Genomic DNA, 26,484 nt, shown 5'->3' on the forward strand with positions numbered 1-26,484 from the left:
TTGCGAGCTGCAAATGCCACTTCCAGCTTAGCTGTGCAGAAGAAGAACAACAAGAAGAAGAAATATCTCGAAATATGTCCGTCAGGCCCCTTCCCTTGAGATAAATCTGCAAATATCTCGGAAACGAAGCGAGCTATGGCAAAATCTTTAGAGACCTTTCTTGTAGAGAATTAAGTTTCCTACTTTTTATGTAGTATGATATTTTTTGATCAGATGCGTAGTTCTCGAGATATATCAAGATATTTAAAAGTTCCGAAGCCGCATCAACATAATAGAGATACAGAAACACCGTGGCCCCTTTCTTTGAGATAACTCTGCACTATTGCGCGCTGCAAATGCCACTTCCAGCTTAGCTGTGCAGAAGAAGAACAACAAGAAGAAGAAATATCTCGAAATATGTCCGTCAGGCCCCTTCCCTTGAGATAAATCTGCAAATATCTCGGAAACGAAGCGAGCTATGGCAAAATGTTAAGAGACCTTTTTTGTAGAGAATAATGTTTCCTACAATTTACGTTCTATGATATTTTTTGATCAGAAGCGTAGTTTTCGAGATATATCGAGATATTTAAAAGTTCCGAAGCCGCACCAACATAATAGAGATACAGAAACACCGTGGCCCCTTTCTTTGAGATAACTCTGCACTATTGCGACCTGCAAATGCCACTTCCAGCTCAGCTGTGCAGAAGAAGAACAACAAGAAGAAGAAATATCTCGAAATATGTCCGTCAGGCCCCTTCCCTTGAGATAAATCTGCAAATATCTCGGAAACGAAGCGAGCTATGGCAAAATGTTAAGAGACCTTTTTTGTAGAGAATTAAGTTTCCTACTTTTTATGTTCTATGATATTTTTTGATCAGATGCGTAGTTCTCGAGATATATCAAGATATTTAAAAGTTCCGAAGCCGCACCAACATAATAGAGATACAGAAACACCGTGGCCCCTTTCTTTGAGATAACTCTGCACTATTGCGAGCTGCAAATGCCACTTCCAGCTTAGCTGTGCAGAAGAAGAACAACAAGAAGAAGAAATATCTCGAAATATGTCCGTCAGGCCCCTTCCCTTGAGATAAATCTGCAAATATCTCGGAAACGAAGCGAGCTATGGCAAAATGTTTAGAGACCTTTCTTGTAGAGAATTAAGTTTCCTACTTTTTATGTAGTATGATATTTTTTGATCAGATGCGTAGTTCTCGAGATATATCAAGATATTTAAAAGTTCCGAAGCCGCACCAATATAATAGAGATACAGAAACACCGTGGCCCCTTTCTTTGAGATAACTCTGCACTATTGCGCGCTGCAAATGCCACTTCCAGCTTAGCTGTGCAGAAGAAGAACAACAAGAAGAAGAAATATCTCGAAATATGTCCGTCAGGCCCCTTCCCTTGAGATAAATCTGCAAATATCTCGGAAACGAAGCGAGCTATGGCAAAATGTTAAGAGACCTTTTTTGTAGAGAATAATGTTTCCTATAATTTACGTTCTATGATATTTTTTGATCAGAAGCGTAGTTTTCGAGATATATCGAGATATTTAAAAGTTCCGAAGCCGCACCAACATAATAGAGATACAGATACACCGTGGCCCCTTTCTTTGAGATAACTGTGCACTATTGCGACCTGCAAATGCCACTTCGAGCTCAGCTGTGCAGAAGAAGAACAACAAGAAGAAGAAATATCTCGAAATATGTCCATCAGGACCCTTCCCTTGAGATAAATCTGCAAATATCTCGGAAACGAAGCGAGCTATGGCAAAATGTTAAGGGACCTTTTTTGTAGAGAATAATGTTTCCTACAATTTATGTTCTATGATATTTTTTGATCAGAAGCGTAGTTTTCGAGATATATCGAGATATTTAAAAGTTCCGAAGCCGCACCAACATAATAGAGATACAGAAACACCGTGGCCCCTTTCTTTGAGATAATTCTGCACTATTGCGACCTGCAAATGCCACTTCCAGCTCAGCTGTGCAGAAGAAGAACAACAAGAAGAAGAAATATCTCGAAATATGTCCGTCAGGCCCCTTCCCTTGAGATAAATCTGCAAATATCTCGGAAACGAAGCGAGCTATGGCAAAATGTTAAGAGACCTTTTTTGTAGAGAATTGAGTTTCCTACTTTTTACGTTCTATGATATTTTTTGATCAGACGCGTAGTTCTCGAGATATATCAAGATATTTAAAAGTTCCGAAGCCGCACCAACATAATAGAGATACAGAAACACCGTGGCCCCTTTCTTTGAGATAACTCTGCACTATTGCGAGCTGCAAATGTCACTTCCAGCTTAGCTGTGCAGAAGAAGAACAACAAGAAGAAGAAATATCTCGAAATATGTCCGTCAGGCCCCTTCCCTTGAGATATATCTGCAAATATCTCGGAAACGAAGCGAGCTATGGGAAAATGTTAAGAGACCGTTTTTGTAGAGAATTAAGTTTTCTACTTTTTATCTTCTATGATATTTTTTGATCAGACGCGTAGTTCTCGAGATATATCAAGATATTTAAAAGTTCCGAAGCCGCACCAACATAATAGAGATACAGAAACACCGTGGCCCCTTTCTTTGAGATAACTCTGCACTATTGCGAGCTGCAAATGTCACTTCCAGCTTAGCTGTGCAGAAGAAGAACAACAAGAAGAAGAAATATCTCGAAATATGTCCGTCAGGTTCCTTCCCTTGAGATATATCTGCAAATATCTCGGAAAGGAAGCGAGCTATGGCAAAATGTTAAGAGACCTCTTTTGTAGAGAATTAAGTTTCCTACTTTTCATGTTCTATGATATTTTTTGATCAGATGCGTAGTTCTCGAGATATATCAAGATATTTAAAAGTTCCGAAGCCGCACCAACATAATAGAGATACAGAAACACCGTGGCCCCTTTCTTTGAGATAAGTCTGCACTAGTGCGAGCCGCAAATGCCACTTCCAGCTTAGCTGTGCAGAAGAAGAACAACAAGAAGAAGAAATATCTCGAAATATGTCCGTCAGGCCCCTTCCCTTGAGATATATCTGCAAATATCTCGGAAACGAAGCGAGCTATGGCAAAATGTTAAGAGACCTTTTTTGTAGAGAATTCTGTTTGCTACAATTTATGTTCTATGAAATTTTTGGATCAGAAGCGTAGTTTTCGAGATATATCGAGATATTTAAAAGTTCCGAAGCCGCACCAACATAATAGAGATACAGAAACACCGTGGCCCCTTTCTTTGAGATAACTCTGCACTAGTGCGAGCCGCAAATGCCACTTCCAGCTTAGCTGTGCAGAGGAAGAACAACAAGAAGAAGAAATATCTCGAAATATGTCCGACAGGCCCCTTCCCTTGAGATAAATCTGCAAATATCTCGGAAACGAAGCGAGCTATGGCGAAATGTTAAGAGACCTTTTTTGTAGAGAATTAAGTTTCCTACTTTTTATGTAGTATGATATTTTTTGATCAGATGCGTAGTTCTCGAGATATATCAAGATATTTAAAAGTTCCGAAGCCGCACCAACATAATAGAGATACAGAAACACCGTGGCCACTCTCTTTGAGATAACTCTGCACTATTGCGAGCTGCAAATGCCACTTCCAGCTTAGCTGTGCAGAAGAAGAACAACAAGAAGAAGAAATATCTCGAAATATGTCCGTCAGGCCCCTTCCCTTGAGATAAATCTGCAAATATCTCGGAAACGAAGCGAGCTATGGCAAAATGTTTAGAGACCTTTCTTGTAGAGAATTAAGTTTCCTACTTTTTATGTAGTATGATATTTTTTGATCAGATGCGTAGTTCTCGAGATATATCAAGATATTTAAAAGTTCCGAAGCCGCACCAACATAATAGAGATACAGAAACACCGTGGCCCCTTTCTTTGAGATAACTCTGCACTATTGCGCGCTGCAAATGCCACTTCCAGCTTAGCTGTGCAGAAGAAGAACAACAAGAAGAAGAAATATCTCGAAATATGTCCGTCAGGCCCCTTCCCTTGAGATAAATCTGCAAATATCTCGGAAACGAAGCGAGCTATGGCAAAATGTTAAGAGACCTTTTTTGTAGAGAATAATGTTTCCTATAATTTACGTTCTATGATATTTTTTGATCAGAAGCGTAGTTTTCGAGATATATCGAGATATTTAAAAGTTCCGAAGCCGCACCAACATAATAGAGATACAGAAACACCGTGGCCCCTTTCTTTGAGATAACTGTGCACTATTGCGACCTGCAAATGCCACTTCGAGCTCAGCTGTGCAGAAGAAGAACAACAAGAAGAAGAAATATCTCGAAATATGTCCATCAGGACCCTTCCCTTGAGATAAATCTGCAAATATCTCGGAAACGAAGCGAGCTATGGCAAAATGTTAAGGGACCTTTTTTGTAGAGAATAATGTTTCCTACAATTTACGTTCTATGATATTTTTTGATCAGAAGCGTAGTTTTCGAGATATATCGAGATATTTAAAAGTTCCGAAGCCGCACCAACATAATAGAGATACAGAAACACCGTGGCCCCTTTCTTTGAGATAATTCTGCACTATTGCGACCTGCAAATGCCACTTCCAGCTCAGCTGTGCAGAAGAAGAACAACAAGAAGAAGAAATATCTCGAAATATGTCCGTCAGGCCCCTTCCCTTGAGATAAATCTGCAAATATCTCGGAAACGAAGCGAGCTATGGCAAAATGTTAAGAGACCTTTTTTGTAGAGAATTGAGTTTCCTACTTTTTACGTTCTATGATATTTTTTGATCAGATGCGTAGTTCTCGAGATATATCAAGATATTTAAAAGTTCCGAAGCCGCACCAACATAATAGAGATACAGAAACACCGTGGCCCCTTTCTTTGAGATAACTCTGCACTATTGCGAGCTGGAAATGCCACTTCCAGTTTAGCTGTGCAGAAGAAGAACAACAAGAAGAAGAAATATCTCGAAATATGTCCATCAGGACCCTTCCCTTGAGATAAATCTGCAAATATCTCGGAAACGAAGCGAGCTATGGCAAAATGTTAAGGGACCTTTTTTGTAGAGAATAATGGTTCCTACAATCTACGTTCTATGATATTTTTTGATCAGAAGCGTAGTTTTCGAGATATATCGAAATATTTTAAAGTTCCGAAGCCGCACCAACATAATAGAGATACAGAAACACCGTGGCCACTTTCTTTGAGATAACTCTGCACTATTGCGACCTGCAAATGCCACTTCCAGCTCTGCTGTGCAGAAGAAGAACAACAAGAAGAAGAAATATCTCGAAATATGTCCGTCAGGCCCCTTCCCTTGAGATAAATCTGCAAATATCTCGGAAACGAAGCGAGCTATGGCAAAATGTTTAGAGACCTTTCTTGTAGAGAATTAAGTTTCCTACTTTTTATGTAGTATGATATTTTCTGATCAGATGCGTAGTTCTCGAGATATATCAAGATATTTAAAAGTTCCGAAGCCGCACCAACATAATAGAGATACAGAAACACCGTGGCCCCTTTCTTTGAGATAACTCTGCACTATTGCGAGCTGCAAATGCCACTTCCAGCTTAGCTGTGCAGAAGAAGAACAACAAGAAGAAGAAATATCTCAAAATATATCCGTCACGCCCCTTCCCTTGAGATAAATCTGCAAATATCTCGGAAACGAAGCGAGCTATGGCAAAATGTTTAGAGACCTTTCTTGTAGAGAATTAAGTTTCCTACTTTTTATGTAGTATGATATTTTCTGATCAGATGCGTAGTTCTCGAGATATATCAAGATATTTAAAAGTTCCGAAGCCGCACCAACATAATAGAGATACAGAAACACCGTGGCCCCTTTCTTTGAGATAACTCTGCACTATTGCGAGCTGCAAATGCCACTTCCAGCTTAGCTGTGCAGAGGAAGAACAACAAGAAGAAGAAATATCTCGAAATATGTCCGTCAGGCCAGTTCCTTTGACCTGAATCTGCAAATATCTCGGAAACGAAGCGAGCTATGGCAGAATGTTAAGAGACGTTTTTTGTAGAGAATTATGTTTCCTACAATTTATGTTCTATGATATTTTTTTATCAGAAGCGTAGTTTTCGAGATATATCGAGATATTTAAAAGTTCCGAAGACGCACCAACATAATAGAGATACAGAAACACCGTGGCCCCTTTCTTTGAGATAACTGTGCACTAGTGCGAGCCGCAAATGCCACTTCCAGCTTAGCTGTGCAGAAGAAGAACAACAAGAAGAAGAAATATCTCGAAATATGTCCGTCAGGCCCCTTCCCTTGAGATATATCTGCAAATATCTCGGAAACGAAGCGAGCTATGGCAAAATGTTAAGAGACCGTTTTTGTAGAGAATTAAGTTTCCTACTTTTTATCTTCTATGATATTTTTTGATCAGACGCGTAGTTCTCGAGATATATCAAGATATTTAAAAGTTCCGAAGCCGCACCAACATAATAGAGATACAGAAACACCGTGGCCCCTTTCTTTGAGATAACTCTGCACTATTGCGAGCTGCAAATGTCACTTCCAGCTTAGCTGTGCAGAAGAAGAACAACAAGAAGAAGAAATATCTCGAAATATGTCCGTCAGGCCCCTTCCCTTGAGATATATCTGCAAATATCTCGGAAACGAAGCGAGCTATGGGAAAATGTTAAGAGACCGTTTTTGTAGAGAATTAAGTTTTCTACTTTTTATCTTCTATGATATTTTTTGATCAGACGCGTAGTTCTCGAGATATATCAAGATATTTAAAAGTTCCGAAGCCGCACCAACATAATAGAGATACAGAAACACCGTGGCCCCTTTCTTTGAGATAACTCTGCACTATTGCGAGCTGCAAATGTCACTTCCAGCTTAGCTGTGCAGAAGAAGAACAACAAGAAGAAGAAATATCTCGAAATATGTCCGTCAGGTTCCTTCCCTTGAGATATATCTGCAAATATCTCGGAAACGAAGCGAGCTATGGCAAAATGTTTAGAGACCTTTCTTGTAGAGAATTAAGTTTCCTACTTTTTATGTAGTATGATATTTTCTGATCAGATGCGTAGTTCTCGAGATATATCAAGATATTTAAAAGTTCCGAAGCCGCACCAACATAATAGAGATACAGAAACACCGTGGCCCCGTTCTTTGAGATAACTCTGCACTATTGCGCGCTGCAAATGCCACTTCCAGCTTAGCTGTGCAGAAGAAGACCAACAAGAAGAAGAAATATCTCGAAATATGTCCGTCAGGCCCCTTCCCTTGAGATAAATCTGCAAATATCTCGGAAACGAAGCGAGCTATGGCAAAATGTTAAGAGACCTTTTTTGTAGAGAATTCAGTTTCCTACTTTTTATGTTCTATGATATTTTTCGATCAGAGGCGTAGTTCTCGAGATATATCGAGATATTTAAAAGTTCCGAAGCCGCACCAACATGATAGAGATACAGAAACACCGTGGCCCCTTTCTTTGAGATAACTCTGCACTAGTGCGAGCCGCAAATGCCACTTCCAGCTTAGCTGTGCAGGAGAAGAACAAGAAGAAGAAGAAATATCTCGAAATATGTCCGTCAGGCCCCTTCCCTTGAGATAAATATGCAAATATCTCGGAAACGAAGCGAGCTATGGCAAAATGTTAAGAGATCTTTTTTGTAGAGAATTAAGTTTCCTACTTTTTATGTTCTATGATATTTTTTGATCAGATGCGTAGTTCTCGAGATATATCAAGATATTTAAAAGTTCCGAAGCCGCACCAACATAATAGAGATACAGAAACACCGTGGCCCCTTTCTTTGAGATAACTCTGCACTATTGCGAGCTGCAAATGCCACTTCCAGCTTAGCTGTGCAGAGGAAGAACAACAAGAAGAAGAAATATCTCGAAATATGTCCGTCAGGCCAGTTCCTTTGACCTGAATCTGCAAATATCTCGGAAACGAAGCGAGCTATGGCAAAATGTTAAGAGACGTTTTTTGTAGAGAATTATGTTTCCTACAATTTATGTTCTATGATATTTTTTTATCAGAAGCGTAGTTTTCGAGATATATCGAGATATTTAAAAGTTCCGAAGACGCACCAACATAATAGAGATACAGAAACACCGTGGCCCCTTTCTTTGAGATAACTGTGCACTAGTGCGAGCCGCAAATGCCACTTCCAGCTTAGCTGTGCAGAAGAAGAACAACAAGAAGAAGAAATATCTCGAAATATGTCCGTCAGGCCCCTTCCCTTGAGATATATCTGCAAATATCTCGGAAACGAAGCGAGCTATGGCAAAATGTTAAGAGACCGTTTTTGTAGAGAATTAAGTTTCCTACTTTTTATCTTCAATGATATTTTTTGATCAGACGCGTAGTTCTCGAGATATATCAAGATATTTAAAAGTTCCGAAGCCGCACCAACATAATAGAGATACAGAAACACCGTGGCCCCTTTCTTTGAGATAACTCTGCACTATTGCGAGCTGCAAATGTCACTTCCAGCTTAGCTGTGCAGAAGAAGAACAACAAGAAGAAGAAATATCTCGAAATATGTCCGTCAGGCCCCTTCCCTTGAGATATATCTGCAAATATCTCGGAAACGAAGCGAGCTATGGCAAAATGTTAAGAGACCGTTTTTGTAGAGAATTAAGTTTCCTACTTTTTATCTTCTATGATATTTTTTGATCAGACGCGTAGTTCTCGAGATATATCAAGATATTTAAAAGTTCCGAAGCCGCACCAACATAATAGAGATACAGAAACACCGTGGCCCCTTTCTTTGAGATAACTCTGCACTATTGCGAGCTGCAAATGTCACTTCCAGCTTAGCTGTGCAGAAGAAGAACAACAAGAAGAAGAAATATCTCGAAATATGTCCGTCAGGTTCCTTCCCTTGAGATATATCTGCAAATATCTCGGAAAGGAAGCGAGCTATGGCAAAATGTTAAGAGACCTCTTTTGTAGAGAATTAAGTTTCCTACTTTTCATGTTCTATGATATTTTTTGATCAGATGCGTAGTTCTCGAGATATATCAAGATATTTAAAAGTTCCGAAGCCGCACCAACATAATAGAGATACAGAAACACCGTGGCCCCTTTCTTTGAGATAAGTCTGCACTAGTGCGAGCCGCAAATGCCACTTCCAGCTTAGCTGTGCAGAAGAAGAACAACAAGAAGAAGAAATATCTCGAAATATGTCCGTCAGGCCCCTTCCCTTGAGATAAATCTGCAAATATCTCGGAAACGAAGAGAGCTATGGCAAAATGTTAAGAGACCTTTTTTGTAGAGAATTAAGTTTCCAACTTTTAATGTTCTATGATATTTTTTGATCAGATGCGTAGTTCTCGAGATATATCAAGATATTTAAAAGTTCCGAAGCCGCACCAACATAATAGAGATACAGAAACACCGTGGCCCCTTTCTTTGAGATAAGTCTGCACTAGTGCGAGCCGCAAATGCCACTTCCAGCTTAGCTGTGCAGAAGAAGAACAACAAGAAGAAGAAATATCTCGAAATATGTCCGTCAGGCCCCTTCCCTTGAGATAAATCTGCAAATATCTCGGAAACGAAGAGAGCTATGGCAAAATGTTAAGAGACCTTTTTTGTAGAGAATTAAGTTTCCTACTTTTCATGTTCTATGATATTTTTTGATCAGATGCGTAGTTCTCGAGATATATCAAGATATTTAAAAGTTCCGAAGCCGCACCAACATAATAGAGATACAGAAACACCGTGGCCCCTTTCTTTGAGATAACTCTGCACTATTGCGCGCTGCAAATGCCACTTCCAGCTTAGCTGTGCAGAAGAAGAACAACAAGAAGAAGAAATATCTCGAAATATGTCCGTCAGGCCCCTTCCCTTGAGATAAATCTGCAAATATCTCGGAAACGAAGCGAGCTATGGCAAAATGTTAAGAGACCTTTTTTGTAGAGAATTAAGTTTCCTACTTTTTATGTTCTATGATATTTTTCGATCAGAGGCGTAGTTCTCGAGGTATATCAAGATATTTAAAAGTTCCGAAGCCGCACCAACATAATAGAGATACAGAAACACCGTGGCCCCTTTCTTTGAGATAACTCTGCACTATTGCGAGCTGCAAATGCCACTTCCAGCTTAGCTGTGCAGAGGAAGAACAACAAGAAGAAGAAATATCTCGAAATATGTCCGTCAGGCCAGTTCCTTTGAGCTGAATCTGCAAATATCTCGGAAACCAAGCGAGCTATGGCAAAATGTTAAGAGACGTTTTTTGTAGAGAATTATGTTTCCTACAATTTATGTTCTATGATATTTTTTGATCAGAAGCGTAGTTTTCGAGATATATCGAGATATTTAAAAGTTCCGAAGACGCACCAACATAATAGAGATACAGAAACACCGTGGCCCCTTTCTTTGAGATAACTGTGCACTGGTGCGAGCCGCAAATGCCACTTCCAGCTTAGCTGTGCAGAAGAAGAACAACAAGAAGAAGAAATATCTCGAAATATGTCCGTCAGGCTCCTTCCCTTGAGATATATCTGCAAATATCTCGGAAAGGAAGCGAGCTATGGCAAAATGTTAAGAGACCTCTTTTGTAGAGAATTAAGTTTCCTACTTTTCACGTTCTATGATATTTTTTGATCAGATGCGTAGTTCTCGAGATATATCAAGATATTTAAAAGTTCCGAAGCCGCACCAACATAATAGAGATACAGAAACACCGTGGCCCCTTTCTTTGAGATAAGTCTGCGCTAGTGCGAGCCGCAAATGCCACTTCCAGCTTAGCTGTGCAGAAGAAGAACAACAAGAAGAAGAAATATCTCGAAATATGTCCGTCAGGCCCCTTCCCTTGAGATAAATCTGCAAATATCTCGAAAACGAAGCGAGCTATGGCAAAATGTTAAGAGACCTTTTTTGTAGAGAATTAGGTTTCCTGCTTTTTATGTTCTATGATATTTTTTGATCAGATGCGTAGTTCTCGAGATATATCAAGATATTTAAAAGTTCCGAAGCCGCACCAACATAATAGAGATACAGAAACACCGTGGCCCCTTTCTTTGAGATAACTCTGCACTAGTGCGAGCCGCAAATGCCACTTCCAGCTTAGCTGTGCAGAAGAAGAACAACAAGAAGAAGAAATATCTCGAAATATGTCCGTCAGGCCCCTTCCCTTGAGATAAATCTGCAAATATCTCGGAAACGAAGCGAGCTATGGCAGAATGTTAAGAGACGTTTTTTGTAGAGAATTATGTTTCCTACAATTTATGTTCTATGATATTTTTTGATCAGAAGCGTAGTTCTCGAGATATATCGAGATATTTAAAAGTTCCGAAGCCGCACCAACATAATAGGGATACAGAAACACCGTGGCCCCTTTCTTTGAGATAACTCTGCACTAGTGCGAGCCGCAAATGCCACTTCCAGCTTAGCTGTGCAGAAGAAGAACAACAAGAAGAAGAAATATCTCGAAATATGTCCGTCAGGCCCCTTCCCTTGAGATAAATCTGCAAATATCTCGGAAACGAAGAGAGCTATGGCAAAATGTTAAGAGACCTTTTTTGTCGAGAATTATGTTTCCTACAATTTATGTTCTATGATATTTTTTGATCAGAAGCGTAGTGGTCGAGATATATCGAGATATTTAAAAGTTCCGAAGCCGCACCAACATAATAGAGATACAGAAACACCGTGGCCCCTTTCTTTGAGATAACTCTGCACTATTGCGAGCTGGAAATGCCACTTCCAGTTTAGCTGTGCAGAAGAAGAACAACAAGAAGAAGAAATATCTCGAAATATGTCCGTCAGGCCCCTTCCCTTGAGATAAATCTGCAAATATCTCGGAAACGAAGCGAGCTATGGCAAAATGTTAAGAGACCTTTTTTGTAGAGAATTAAGTTTCCTACTTTTTATGTTGTATGATATTTTTTGATCAGATGCGTAGTTCTCGAGATATATCAAGATATTTAAAAGTTCCGAAGCCGCACCAACATAATAGAGATACAGAAACACCGTGGCCCCTTTCTTTGAGATAACTCTGCACTAGTGCGATCCGCAAATGCCACTTCCAGCTTAGCTGTGCAGAAGAAGAACAACAAGAAGAAGAAATATCTCGAAATATGTCCGTCAGGCCCCTTCCCTTGAGATATATCTGCAAATATCTCGGAAAGGAAGCGAGCTATGGCAAAATGTTAAGAGACCTTTTTTGTCGAGAATTATGTATCCTACAATTTATGTTCTATGATATTTTTTGATCAGAAGCGTAGTGGTCGAGATATATCGAGATATTTAAAAGTTCCGAAGCCGCACCAACATAATAGAGATACAGAAACACCGTGGCCCCTTTCTTTGAGATAACTCTGCACTATTGCGAGCTGGAAATGCCACTTCCAGTTTAGCTGTGCAGAAGAAGAACAACAAGAAGAAGAAATATCTCGAAATATGTCCGTCAGGCCCCTTCCCTTGAGATAAATCTGCAAATATCTCGGAAACGAAGCGAGCTATGGCAAAATGTTAAGAGACCTTTTTTGTAGAGAATTAAGTTTCCTACTTTTTATGTTGTATGATATTTTTTGATCAGATGCGTAGTTCTCGAGATATATCAAGATATTTAAAAGTTCCGAAGCCGCACCAACATAATAGAGATACAGAAACACCGTGGCCCCTTTCTTTGAGATAACTCTGCACTAGTGCGAGCCGCAAATGCCACTTCCAGCTTAGCTGTGCAGAAGAAGAACAACAAGAAGAAGAAATATCTCGAAATATGTCCGTCAGGCCCCTTCCCTTGAGATAAATCTGCAAATATCTCGGAAACGAAGCGAGCTATGGCAGAATGTTAAGAGACGTTTTTTGTAGAGAATTATGTTTCCTACAATTTATGTTCTATGATATTTTTTGATCAGAAGCGTAGTTCTCGAGATATATCGAGATATTTAAAAGTTCCGAAGCCGCACCAACATAATAGGGATACAGAAACACCGTGGCCCCTTTCTTTGAGATAACTCTGCACTATTGCGAGCTGCAAATGCCACTTCCAGCTTAGCTGTGCAGAGGAAGAACAACAAGAAGAAGAAATATCTCGAAATATGTCCGTCAGGCCAGTTCCTTTGAGCTGAATCTGCAAATATCTCGGAAACCAAGCGAGCTATGGCAAAATGTTAAGAGACGTTTTTTGTAGAGAATTATGTTTCCTACAATTTATGTTCTATGATATTTTTTGATCAGAAGCGTAGTTTTCGAGATATATCGAGATATTTAAAAGTTCCGAAGACGCACCAACATAATAGAGATACAGAAACACCGTGGCCCCTTTCTTTGAGATAACTGTGCACTAGTGCGAGCCGCAAATGCCACTTCCAGCTTAGCTGTGCAGAAGAAGAACAACAAGAAGAAGAAATATCTCGAAATATGTCCGTCAGGCTCCTTCCCTTGAGATATATCTGCAAATATCTCGGAAAGGAAGCGAGCTATGGCAAAATGTTAAGAGACCTCTTTTGTAGAGAATTAAGTTTCCTACTTTTCACGTTCTATGATATTTTTTGATCAGATGCGTAGTTCTCGAGATATATCAAGATATTTAAAAGTTCCGAAGCCGCACCAACATAATAGAGATACAGAAACACCGTGGCCCCTTTCTTTGAGATAAGTCTGCGCTAGTGCGAGCCGCAAATGCCACTTCCAGCTTAGCTGTGCAGAAGAAGAACAACAAGAAGAAGAAATATCTCGAAATATGTCCGTCAGGCCCCTTCCCTTGAGATAAATCTGCAAATATCTCGAAAACGAAGCGAGCTATGGCAAAATGTTAAGAGACCTTTTTTGTAGAGAATTAGGTTTCCTGCTTTTTATGTTCTATGATATTTTTTGATCAGATGCGTAGTTCTCGAGATATATCAAGATATTTAAAAGTTCCGAAGCCGCACCAACATAATAGAGATACAGAAACACCGTGGCCCCTTTCTTTGAGATAACTCTGCACTAGTGCGAGCCGCAAATGCCACTTCCAGCTTAGCTGTGCAGAAGAAGAACAACAAGAAGAAGAAATATCTCGAAATATGTCCGTCAGGCCCCTTCCCTTGAGATAAATCTGCAAATATCTCGGAAACGAAGCGAGCTATGGCAGAATGTTAAGAGACGTTTTTTGTAGAGAATTATGTTTCCTACAATTTATGTTCTATGATATTTTTTGATCAGAAGCGTAGTTCTCGAGATATATCGAGATATTTAAAAGTTCCGAAGCCGCACCAACATAATAGGGATACAGAAACACCGTGGCCCCTTTCTTTGAGATAACTCTGCACTAGTGCGAGCCGCAAATGCCACTTCCAGCTTAGCTGTGCAGAAGAAGAACAACAAGAAGAAGAAATATCTCGAAATATGTCCGTCAGGCCCCTTCCCTTGAGATAAATCTGCAAATATCTCGGAAACGAAGAGAGCTATGGCAAAATGTTAAGAGACCTTTTTTGTCGAGAATTATGTTTCCTACAATTTATGTTCTATGATATTTTTTGATCAGACGCGTAGTGGTCGAGATATATCGAGATATTTAAAAGTTCCGAAGCCGCACCAACATAATAGAGATACAGAAACACCGTGGCCCCTTTCTTTGAGATAACTCTGCACTATTGCGAGCTGGAAATGCCACTTCCAGTTTAGCTGTGCAGAAGAAGAACAACAAGAAGAAGAAATATCTCGAAATATGTCCGTCAGGCCCCTTCCCTTGAGATAAATCTGCAAATATCTCGGAAACGAAGCGAGCTATGGCAAAATGTTCAGAGACCTTTTTTGTAGAGAATTAAGTTTCCTACTTTTTATGTTGTATGATATTTTTTGATCAGATGCGTAGTTCTCGAGATATATCAAGATATTTAAAAGTTCCGAAGCCGCACCAACATAATAGAGATACAGAAACACCGTGGCCCCTTTCTTTGAGATAACTCTGCACTAGTGCGAGCCGCAAATGCCACTTCCAGCTTAGCTGTGCAGAAGAAGAACAACAAGAAGAAGAAATATCTCGAAATATGTCCGTCAGGCCCCTTCCCTTGAGATATATCTGCAAATATCTCGGAAAGGAAGCGAGCTATGGCAAAATGTTAAGAGACCTTTTTTGTCGAGAATTATGTTTCCTACAATTTATGTTCTATGATATTTTTTGATCAGAAGCGTAGTGGTCGAGATATATCGAGATATTTAAAAGTTCCGAAGCCGCACCAACATAATAGAGATACAGAAACACCGTGGCCCCTTTCTTTGAGATAACTCTGCACTATTGCGAGCTGGAAATGCCACTTCCAGTTTAGCTGTGCAGAAGAAGAACAACAAGAAGAAGAAATATCTCGAAATATGTCCGTCAGGCCCCTTCCCTTGAGATAAATCTGCAAATATCTCGGAAACGAAGCGAGCTATGGCAAAATGTTAAGATACCTTTTTTGTAGAGAATTAAGTTTCCTACTTTTTATGTTGTATGATATTTTTTGATCAGATGCGTAGTTCTCGAGATATATCAAGATATTTAAAAGTTCCGAAGCCGCACCAACATAATAGAGATACAGAAACACCGTGGCCCCTTTCTTTGAGATAACTCTGCACTAGTGCGAGCCGCAAATGCCACTTCCAGCTTAGCTGTGCAGAAGAAGAACAACAAGAAGAAGAAATATCTCGAAATATGTCCGTCAGGCCCCTTCCCTTGAGATAAATCTGCAAATATCTCGGAAACGAAGCGAGCTATGGCAGAATGTTAAGAGACGTTTTTTGTAGAGAATTATGTTTCCTACAATTTATGTTCTATGATATTTTTTGATCAGAAGCGTAGTTCTCGAGATATATCGAGATATTTAAAAGTTCCGAAGCCGCACCAACATAATAGGGATACAGAAACACCGTGGCCCCTTTCTTTGAGATAACTCTGCACTAGTGCGAGCCGCAAATGCCACTTCCAGCTTAGCTGTGCAGAAGAAGAACAACAAGAAGAAGAAATATCTCGAAATATGTCCATCAGGACCCTTCCCTTGAGATAAATCTGCAAATATCTCGGAAACGAAGCGAGCTATGGCAAAATGTTAAGAGACCTTTTTTGTAGACAATTATGTTTCCTACAATTTATGTTCTATGATATTTTTTGATCAGAAGCGTAGTTCTCGAGATATATCGAGATATTTAAAAGTTCCGAAGCCGCACCAACATAATAGGGATACAGAAACACCGTGGCCCCTTTCTTTGAGATAACTCTGCACTAGTGCGAGCCGCAAATGCCACTTCCAGCTTAGCTGTGCAGAAGAAGAACAACAAGAAGAAGAAATATCTCGAAATATGTCCGTCAGGCCCCTTCCCTTGAGATATATCTGCAAATATCTCGGAAAGGAAGCGAGCTATGGCAAAATGTTAAGAGACCTTTTTTGTCGAGAATTATGTTTCCTACAATTTATGTTCTATGATATTTTTTGATCAGAAGCGTAGTGGTCGAGATATATCGAGATATTTAAAAGTTCCGAAGCCGCACCAACATAATAGAGATACAGAAACACCGTGGCCCCTTTCTTTGAGATAACTCTGCACTATTGCGAGCTGGAAATGCCACTTCCAGTTTAGCTGTGCAGAAGAAGAACAACAAGAAGAAGAAATATCTCGAAATATGTCCATCAGGACCCTTCCCTTGAGATAAATCTGCAAATATCTCGGAAACGAAGCGAGCTATGGCAAAATGTTAAGAGACCTTTTTTGTAGAGAATTAAGTTTCCTACTTTTTATGTCCGATGATATTTTTTGATCAGATGCGTAGTTCTCGAGATATATCAAGATATTTAAAAGTTCCGAAGCCGCACCAACATAATAGAGGTACAGAAACACCGTGGCCTCTTTCTTTGAGATAACTCTGCACTATTGCGAGCTGCAAATGCCACTTCCAGCTTAGCTGTGCAGAAGAAGAACAACAAGAAGAAGAAACATCTCGAAATATGTCCGTCAGGCCCCTTCCCTTGAGATAAATCTGCAAATATCTCGGAAACGAAGCGAGCTATGGCAAAATCTTTAGAGACCTTTCTTGTAGAGAATTAAGTTTCCTACTTTTTATGTAGTATGATATTTTTTGATCAGATGCGTAGTTCTCGAGATATATCAAGATATTTAAAAGTTCCGAAGCCGCACCAACATAATAGAGATACAGAAACACCGTGGCCCCTTTCATTGAGATAACTCTGCACTAGTGCGAGCCGCAAATGCCACTTCCAGCTTAGCTGTGCAGAAGAAGAACAACAAGAAGAAGAAATATCTCGTAATATGTCCGTCAGGCCCCTTCCCTTGAGATAAATCTGCAAATATCTCGGAAACGAAGAGAGCTATGGCAAAATGTTAAGAGACCTTTTTGGTAGAGAATTAAGTTTCCTACTTTTCATGTTCTATGATATTTTTTGATCAGATGCGTAGTTCTCGAGATATATCAAGATATTTAAAAGTTCCGAAGCCGCACCAACATAATAGAGATACAGAAACACCGTGGCCCCTTTCTTTGAGATAACTCTGCACTATTGCGAGCTGCAAATGCCACTTCCAGCTTAGCTGTGCAGAAGAAGAACAACAAGAAGAAGAAATATCTCGAAATATGTCCGTCAGGCCAGTTCCTTTGAGCTGAATCTGCAAATATCTCGGAAACGAAGCGAGCTATGGCAAAATGTTAAGAGACATTTTTTGTAGAGAATTATGTTTCCTACAATTTATGTTCTATGATATTTTTTGATCAGAAGCGTAGTTTTCGAGATATATCGAGATACTTAAATGTTCCGAAGCCGCACCAACATAATAGAGATACAGAAACACCGTGGCCCCTTTCTTTGAGATAACTGTGCACTAGTGCGAGCCGCAAATGACACTTCCAGCTTAGCTGTGCAGAAGAAGAACAACAAGTAGAAGAAATATCTCGAAATATGTCCGTCAGGCCCCTTCCCTTGAGATAAATCTGCAAATATCTCGGAAACGAAGCGAGCTATGGCAAAATGTTAAGAGACCTTTTTTGTAGAGAATTATGTTTCTTACTTTTTATGTTCTATGATATTTTTCGATCAGATGCGTAGTTCTCGAGATATATCAAGATATTTAAAAGTTCCGAAGCCGCACCAACATAATAGAGATACAGAAACACCGTGGCCCCTTTCTTTGAGATAACTGTGCACTAGTGCGAGCCGCAAATGCCACTTCCAGCTTAGCTGTGCAGAAGAAGAACAACAAGAAGAAGAAATATCTCGAAATATGTCCGTCAGGCTCCTTCCCTTGAGATATATCTGCAAATATCTCGGAAAGGAAGCGAGCTATGGCAAAATGTTAAGAGACCTCTTTGGTAGAGAATTAAGTTTCCTACTTTTCACGTTCTATGATATTTTTTGATCAGATGCGTAGTTCTCGAGATATATCAAGATATTTAAAAGTTCCGAAGCCGCACCAACATAATAGAGATACAGAAACACCGTGGCCCCTTTCTTTGAGATAAGTCTGCGCTAGTGCGAGCCGCAAATGCCACTTCCAGCTTAGCTGTGCAGAAGAAGAACAACAAGAAGAAGAAATATCTCGAAATATGTCCGTCAGGCCCCTTCCCTTGAGATAAATCTGCAAATATCTCGGAAACGAAGCGAGCTATGGCAAAATGTTAAGAGACCTTTTTTGTAGAGAATTAAGTTTCCTGCTTTTTATGTTCTATGATATTTTTTGATCAGATGCGTAGTTCTCGAGATATATCAAGATATTTAAAAGTTCCGAAGCCGCACCAACATAATAGAGATACAGAAACACCGTGGCCCCTTTCTTTGAGATAACTCTGCACTAGTGCGAGCCGCAAATGCCACTTCCAGCTTAGCTGTGCAGAAGAAGAACAACAAGAAGAAGAAATATCTCGAAATATGTCCGTCAGGCCCCTTCCCTTGAGATAAATCTGCAAATATCTCGGAAACAAAGCGAGCTATGGCAGAATGTTAAGAGACGTTTTTTGTAGAGAATTATGTTTCCTACAATCTATGTTCTATGATATTTTTTGATCAGAAGCGTAGTTCTCGAGATATATCGAGATATTTAAAAGTTCCGAAGCCGCACCAACATAATAGGGATACAGAAACACCGTGGCCCCTTTCTTTGAGATAACTCTGCACTAGTGCGAGCCGCAAATGCCACTTCCAGCTTAGCTGTGCAGAAGAAGAACAACAAGAAGAAGAAATATCTCGAAATATGTCCGTCAGGCCCCTTCCCTTGAGATAAATCTGCAAATATCTCGGAAACGAAGAGAGCTATGGCAAAATGTTAAGAGACCTTTTTTGTAGAGAATTAAGTTTCCTACTTTTCATGTTCTATGATATTTTTTGATCAGATGCGTAGTTCTCGAGATATATCAAGATATTTAAAAGTTCCGAAGCCGCACCAACATAATAGAGATACAGAAACACCGTGGCCCCTTTCTTTGAGATAAGTCTGCACTAGTGCGAGCCGCAAATGCCACTTCCAGCTTAGCTGTGCAGAAGAAGAACAACAAGAAGAAGAAATATCTCGAAATATGTCCGTCAGGCCCCTTCCCTTGAGATAAATCTGCAAATATCTCGGAAACGAAGAGAGCTATGGCAAAATGTTAAGAGACCTTTTTTGTAGAGAATGAAGTTTCCTACTTTTTATGTTCTATGATATTTTTCGATCAGAGGCGTAGTTCTCGAGATATATCAAGATATTTAAAAGTTCCGAAGCCGCACCAACATAATAGAGATACAGAAACACCGTGGCCCCTTTCTTTGAGATAACTCTGCACTATTGCGAGCTGCAAATGCCACTTCCAGCTTAGCTGTGCAGAGGAAGAACAACAAGAAGAAGAAATATCTCGAAATATGTCCGTCAGGCCAGTTCCTTTGAGCTGAATCTGCAAATATCTCGGAAACCAAGCGAGCTATGGCAAAATGTTAAGAGACGTTTTTTGTAGAGAATTATGTTTCCTACAATTTATGTTCTATGATATTTTTTGATCAGAAGCGTAGTTTTCGAGATATATCGAGATATTTAAAAGTTCCGAAGACGCACCAACATAATAGAGATACAGAAACACCGTGGCCCCTTTCTTTGAGATAACTGTGCACTAGTGCGAGCCGCAAATGCCACTTCCAGCTTAGCTGTGCAGAAGAAGAACAACAAGAAGAAGAAATATCTCGAAATATGTCCGTCAGGCTCCTTCCCTTGAGATATATCTGCAAATATCTCGGAAAGGAAGCGAGCTATGGCAAAATGTTAAGAGACCTCTTTTGTAGAGAATTAAGTTTCCTACTTTTCATGTTCTATGATATTTTTTGATCAGATGCGTAGTTCTCGAGATATATCAAGATATTTAAAAGTTCCGAAGCCGCACCAACATAATAGAGATACAGAAACACCGTGGCCCCTTTCTTTGAGATAACTCTGCACTATTGCGAGCTGCAAATGTCACTTCCAGCTTAGCTGTGCAGAAGAAGAACAACAAGAAGAAGAAATATCTCGAAATATGTCCATCAGGCCCCTTCCCTTGAGATATATCTGCAAATATCTCGGAAACGAAGCGAGCTATGGCAAAATGTTAAGAGACCGTTTTTGTAGAGAATTAAGTTTCCTACTTTTTATCTTCTATGATATTTTTTGATCAGACGCGTAGTTCTCGAGATATATCAAGATATTTAAAAGTTCCGAAGCCGCACCAACATAATAGAGATACAGAAACACCGTGGCCCCTTTCTTTGAGATAACTCTGCACTATTGCGAGCTGCAAATGCCACTTCCAGCTTAGCTGTGCAGAGGAAGAACAACAAGAAGAAGAAATATCTCGAAATATGTCCGTCAGGCCAGTTCCTTTGAGCTGAATCTGCAAATATCTCGGAAACCAAGCGAGCTATGGCAAAATGTTAAGAGACGTTTTTTGTAGAGAATTATGTTTCCTACAATTTATGTTCTATGATATTTTTTGATCAGAAGCGTAGTTTTCGAGATATATCGAGATATTTAAAAGTTCCGAAGACGCACCAACATAATAGAGATACAGAAACACCGTGGCCCCTTTCTTTGAGATAACTGTGCACTAGTGCGAGCCGCAAATGCCACTTCCAGCTTAGCTGTGCAGAAGAAGAACAACAAGAAGAAGAAATATCTCGAAATATGTCCGTCAGGCTCCTTCCCTTGAGATATATCTGCAAATATCTCGGAAAGGAAGCGAGCTATGGCAAAATGTTAAGAGACCTCTTTTGTAGAGAATTAAGTTTCCTACTTTTCATGTTCTATGATATTTTTTGATCAGATGCGTAGTTCTCGAGATATATCAAGATATTTAAAAGTTCCGAAGCCGCACCAACATAATAGAGATACAGAAACACCGTGGCCCCTTTCTTTGAGATAACTCTGCACTATTGCGAGCTGCAAATGTCACTTCCAGCTTAGCTGTGCAGAAGAAGAACAACAAGAAGAAGAAATATCTCGAAATATGTCCGTCAGGCCCCTTCCCTTGAGATATATCTGCAAATATCTCGGAAACGAAGCGAGCTATGGCAAAATGTTAAGAGACCGTTTTTGTAGAGAATTAAGTTTCCTACTTTTTATCTTCTATGATATTTTTTGATCAGACGCGTAGTTCTCGAGATATATCAAGATATTTAAAAGTTCCGAAGCCGCACCAACATAATAGAGATACAGAAACACCGTGGCCCCTTTCTTTGAGATAACTCTGCACTATTGCGAGCTGCAAATGTCACTTCCAGCTTAGCTGTGCAGAAGAAGAACAACAAGAAGAAGAAATATCTCAAAATATGTCCGTCACGCCCCTTCCCTTGAGATAAATCTGCAAATATCTCGGAAACGAAGCGAGCTATGGCAAAATGTTTAGAGACCTTTCTTGTAGAGAATTAAGTTTCCTACTTTTTAAGTAGTATGATATTTTTTGATCAGATGCGTAGTTCTCGAGATATATCAAGATATTTAAAAGTTCCGAAGCCGCACCAACATAATAGAGATACAGAAACACCGTGGCCCCTTTCTTTGAGATAACTCTGCACTATTGCGAGCTGCAAATGCCACTTCCAGCTTAGCTGTGCAGAGGAAGAACAACAAGAAGAAGAAATATCTCGAAATATGTCCGTCAGGCCAGTTCCTTTGAGCTGAATCTGCAAATATCTCGGAAACCAAGCGAGCTATGGCAAAATGTTAAGAGACGTTTTTTGTAGAGAATTATGTTTCCTACAATTTATGTTCTATGATATTTTTTGATCAGAAGCGTAGTTTTCGAGATATATCGAGATATTTAAAAGTTCCGAAGACGCACCAACATAATAGAGATACAGAAACACCGTGGCCCCTTTCTTTGAGATAACTGTGCACTAGTGCGAGCCGCAAATGCCACTTCCAGCTTAGCTGTGCAGAAGAAGAACAACAAGAAGAAGAAATATCTCGAAATATGTCCGTCAGGCCCCTTCCCTTGAGATAAATCTGCAAATATCTCGGAAACGAAGCGAGCTATGGCAAAATGTTAAGAGACCTTTTTTGTAGAGAATTAAGTTTCCTGCTTTTTATGTTCTATGATATTTTTTGATCAGATGCGTAGTTCTCGAGATATATCAAGATATTTAAAAGTTCCGAAGCCGCACCAACATAATAGAGATACAGAAACACCGTGGCCCCTTTCTTTGAGATAACTCTGCACTAGTGCGAGCCGCAAATGCCACTTCCAGCTTAGCTGTGCAGAAGAAGAACAACAAGAAGAAGAAATATCTCGAAATATGTCCGTCAGGCCCCTTCCCTTGAGATAAATCTGCAAATATCTCGGAAACGAAGCGAGCTATGGCAGAATGTTAAGAGACGTTTTTTGTAGAGAATTATGTTTCCTACAATCTATGTTCTATGATATTTTTTGATCAGAAGCGTAGTTCTCGAGATATATCGAGATATTTAAAAGTTCCGAAGCCGCACCAACATAATAGGGATACAGAAACACCGTGGCCCCTTTCTTTGAGATAACTCTGCACTAGTGCGAGCCGCAAATGCCACTTCCAGCTTAGCTGTGCAGAAGAAGAACAACAAGAAGAAGAAATATCTCGAAATATGTCCGTCAGGCCCCTTCCCTTGAGATAAATCTGCAAATATCTCGGAAACGAAGAGAGCTATGGCAAAATGTTAAGAGACCTTTTTTGTAGAGAATTAAGTTTCCCACTTTTCATGTTCTATGATATTTTTTGATCAGATGCGTAGTTCTCGAGATATATCAAGATATTTAAAAGTTCCGAAGCCGCACCAACATAATAGAGATACAGAAACACCGTGGCCCCTTTCTTTGAGATAAGTCTGCACTAGTGCGAGCCGCAAATGCCACTTCCAGCTTAGCTGTGCAGAAGAAGAACAACAAGAAGAAGAAATATCTCGAAATATGTCCGTCAGGCTCCTTCCCTTGAGATATATCTGCAAATATCTCGGAAAGGAAGCGAGCTATGGCAAAATGTTAAGAGACCTCTTTTGTAGAGAATTAAGTTTCCTACTTTTCATGTTCTATGATATTTTTTGATCAGATGCGTAGTTCTCGAGATATATCAAGATATTTAAAAGTTCCGAAGCCGCACCAACATAATAGAGATACAGAAACACCGTGGCCCCTTTCTTTGAGATAACTCTGCACTATTGCGAGCTGCAAATGTCACTTCCAGCTTAGCTGTGCAGAAGAAGAACAACAAGAAGAAGAAATATCTCGAAATATGTCCGTCAGGCCCCTTCCCTTGAGATATATCTGCAAATATCTCGGAAACGAAGCGAGCTATGGCAAAATGTTAAGAGACCGTTTTTGTAGAGAATTAAGTTTCCTACTTTTTATCTTCTATGATATTTTTTGATCAGACGCGTAGTTCTCGAGATATATCAAGATATTTAAAAGTTCCGAAGCCGCACCAACATAATAGAGATACAGAAACACCGTGGCCCCTTTCTTTGAGATAACTCTGCACTATTGCGAGCTGCAAATGTCAGTTCCAGCTTAGCTGTGCAGAAGAAGAACAACAAGAAGAAGAAATATCTCAAAATATGTCCGTCACGCCCCTTCCCTTGAGATAAATCTGCAAATATCTCGGAAACGAAGCGAGCTATGGCAAAATGTTTAGAGACCTTTCTTGTAGAGAATTAAGTTTCCTACTTTTTAAGTAGTATGATATTTTTTGATCAGATGCGTAGTTCTCGAGATATATCAAGATATTTAAAAGTTCTGAAGCCGCACCAACATAATAGAGATACAGAAACACCGTGGCCCCTTTCTTTGAGATAACTCTGCACTATTGCGAGCTGCAAATGCCACTTCCAGCTTAGCTGTGCAGAGGAAGAACAACAAGAAGAAGAAATATCTCGAAATATGTCCGTCAGGCCAGTTCCTTTGAGCTGAATCTGCAAATATCTCGGAAACCAAGCGAGCTATGGCAAAATGTTAAGAGACGTTTTTTGTAGAGAATTATGTTTCCTACAATTTATGTTCTATGATATTTTTTGATCAGAACCGTAGTTTTCGAGATATATCGAGATATCTAAAAGTTCCGAAGACGCACCAACATAATAGAGATACAGAAACACCGTGGCCCCTTTCTTTGAGATAACTGTGCACTAGTGCGAGCCGCAAATGCCACTTCCAGCTTAGCTGTGCAGAAGAAGAACAACAAGAAGAAGAAATATCTCGAAATATGTCCGTCAGGCTCCTTCCCTTGAGATATATCTGCAAATATCTCGGAAAGGAAGCGAGCTATGGCAAAATGTTAAGAGACCTCTTTTGTAGAGAATTAAGTTTCCTACTTTTCATGTTCTATGATATTTTTTGATCAGATGCGTAGTTCTCGAGATATATCAAGATATTTAAAAGTTCCGAAGCCGCACCAACATAATAGAGATACAGAAACACCGTGGCCCCTTTCTTTGAGATAAGTCTGCACTAGTGCGAGCCGCAAATGCCACTTCCAGCTTAGCTGTGCAGAAGAAGAACAACAAGAAGAAGAAATATCTCGAAATATGTCCGTCAGGCCAGTTCCTTTGAGCTGAATCTGCAAATATCTCGGAAACCAAGCGAGCTATGGCAAAATGTTAAGAGACGTTTTTTGTAGAGAATTATGTTTCCTACAATTTATGTTCTATGATATTTTTTGATCAGAAGCGTAGTTTTCGAGATATATCGAGATATTTAAAAGTTCCGAAGACGCACCAACATAATAGAGATACAGAAACACCGTGGCCCCTTTCTTTGAGATAACTGTGCACTAGTGCGAGCCGCAAATGCCACTTCCAGCTTAGCTGTGCAGAAGAAGAACAACAAGAAGAAGAAATATCTCGAAATATGTCCGTCAGGCTCCTTCCCTTGAGATATATCTGCAAATATCTCGGAAAGGAAGCGAGCTATGGCAAAATGTTAAGAGACGTTTTTTGTAGAGAATTATGTTTCCTACAATTTATGTTCTATGATATTTTTTGATCAGAACCGTAGTTTTCGAGATATATCGAGATATTTAAAAGTTCCGAAGACGCACCAACATAATAGAGATACAGAAACACCGTGGCCCCTTTCTTTGAGATAACTGTGCACTAGTGCGAGCCGCAAATGCCACTTCCAGCTTAGCTGTGCAGAAGAAGAACAACAAGAAGAAGAAATATCTCGAAATATGTCCGTCAGGCTCCTTCCCTTGAGATATATCTGCAAATATCTCGGAAAGGAAGCGAGCTATGGCAAAATGTTAAGAGACCTCTTTTGTAGAGAATTAAGTTTCCTACTTTTCATGTTCTATGATATTTTTTGATCAGATGCGTAGTTCTCGAGATATATCAAGATATTTAAAAGTTCCGAAGCCGCACCAACATAATAGAGATACAGAAACACCGTGGCCCCTTTCTTTGAGATAAGTCTGCACTAGTGCGAGCCGCAAATGCCACTTCCAGCTTAGCTGTGCAGAAGAAGAACAACAAGAAGAAGAAATATCTCGAAATATGTCCGTCAGGCCAGTTCCTTTGAGCTGAATCTGCAAATATCTCGGAAACCAAGCGAGCTATGGCAAAATGTTAAGAGACGTTTTTTGTAGAGAATTATGTTTCCTACAATTTATGTTCTATGATATTTTTTGATCAGAAGCGTAGTTTTCGAGATATATCGAGATATTTAAAAGTTCCGAAGACGCACCAACATAATAGAGATACAGAAACACCGTGGCCCCTTTCTTTGAGATAACTGTGCACTAGTGCGAGCCGCAAATGCCACTTCCAGCTTAGCTGTGCAGAAGAAGAACAACAAGAAGAAGAAATATCTCGAAATATGTCCGTCAGGCTCCTTCCCTTGAGATATATCTGCAAATATCTCGGAAAGGAAGCGAGCTATGGCAAAATGTTAAGAGACCTCTTTTGTAGAGAATTAAGTTTCCTACTTTTCATGTTCTATGATATTTTTTGATCAGATGCGTAATTCTCGAGATATATCAAGATATTTAAAAGTTCCGAAGCCGCACCAACATAATAGAGATACAGAAACACCGTGGCCCCTTTCTTTGAGATAAGTCTGCACTAGTGCGAGCCGCAAATGCCACTTCCAGCTTAGCTGTGCAGAAGAAGAACAACAAGAAGAAGAAATATCTCGAAATATGTCC

Source organism: Osmia lignaria, unplaced genomic scaffold (genome assembly GCF_051020975.1).
Source record: "Osmia lignaria lignaria isolate PbOS001 unplaced genomic scaffold, iyOsmLign1 scaffold0005, whole genome shotgun sequence".
In the NCBI taxonomy this organism is placed as follows: Eukaryota; Metazoa; Arthropoda; class Insecta; order Hymenoptera; family Megachilidae; genus Osmia; species Osmia lignaria.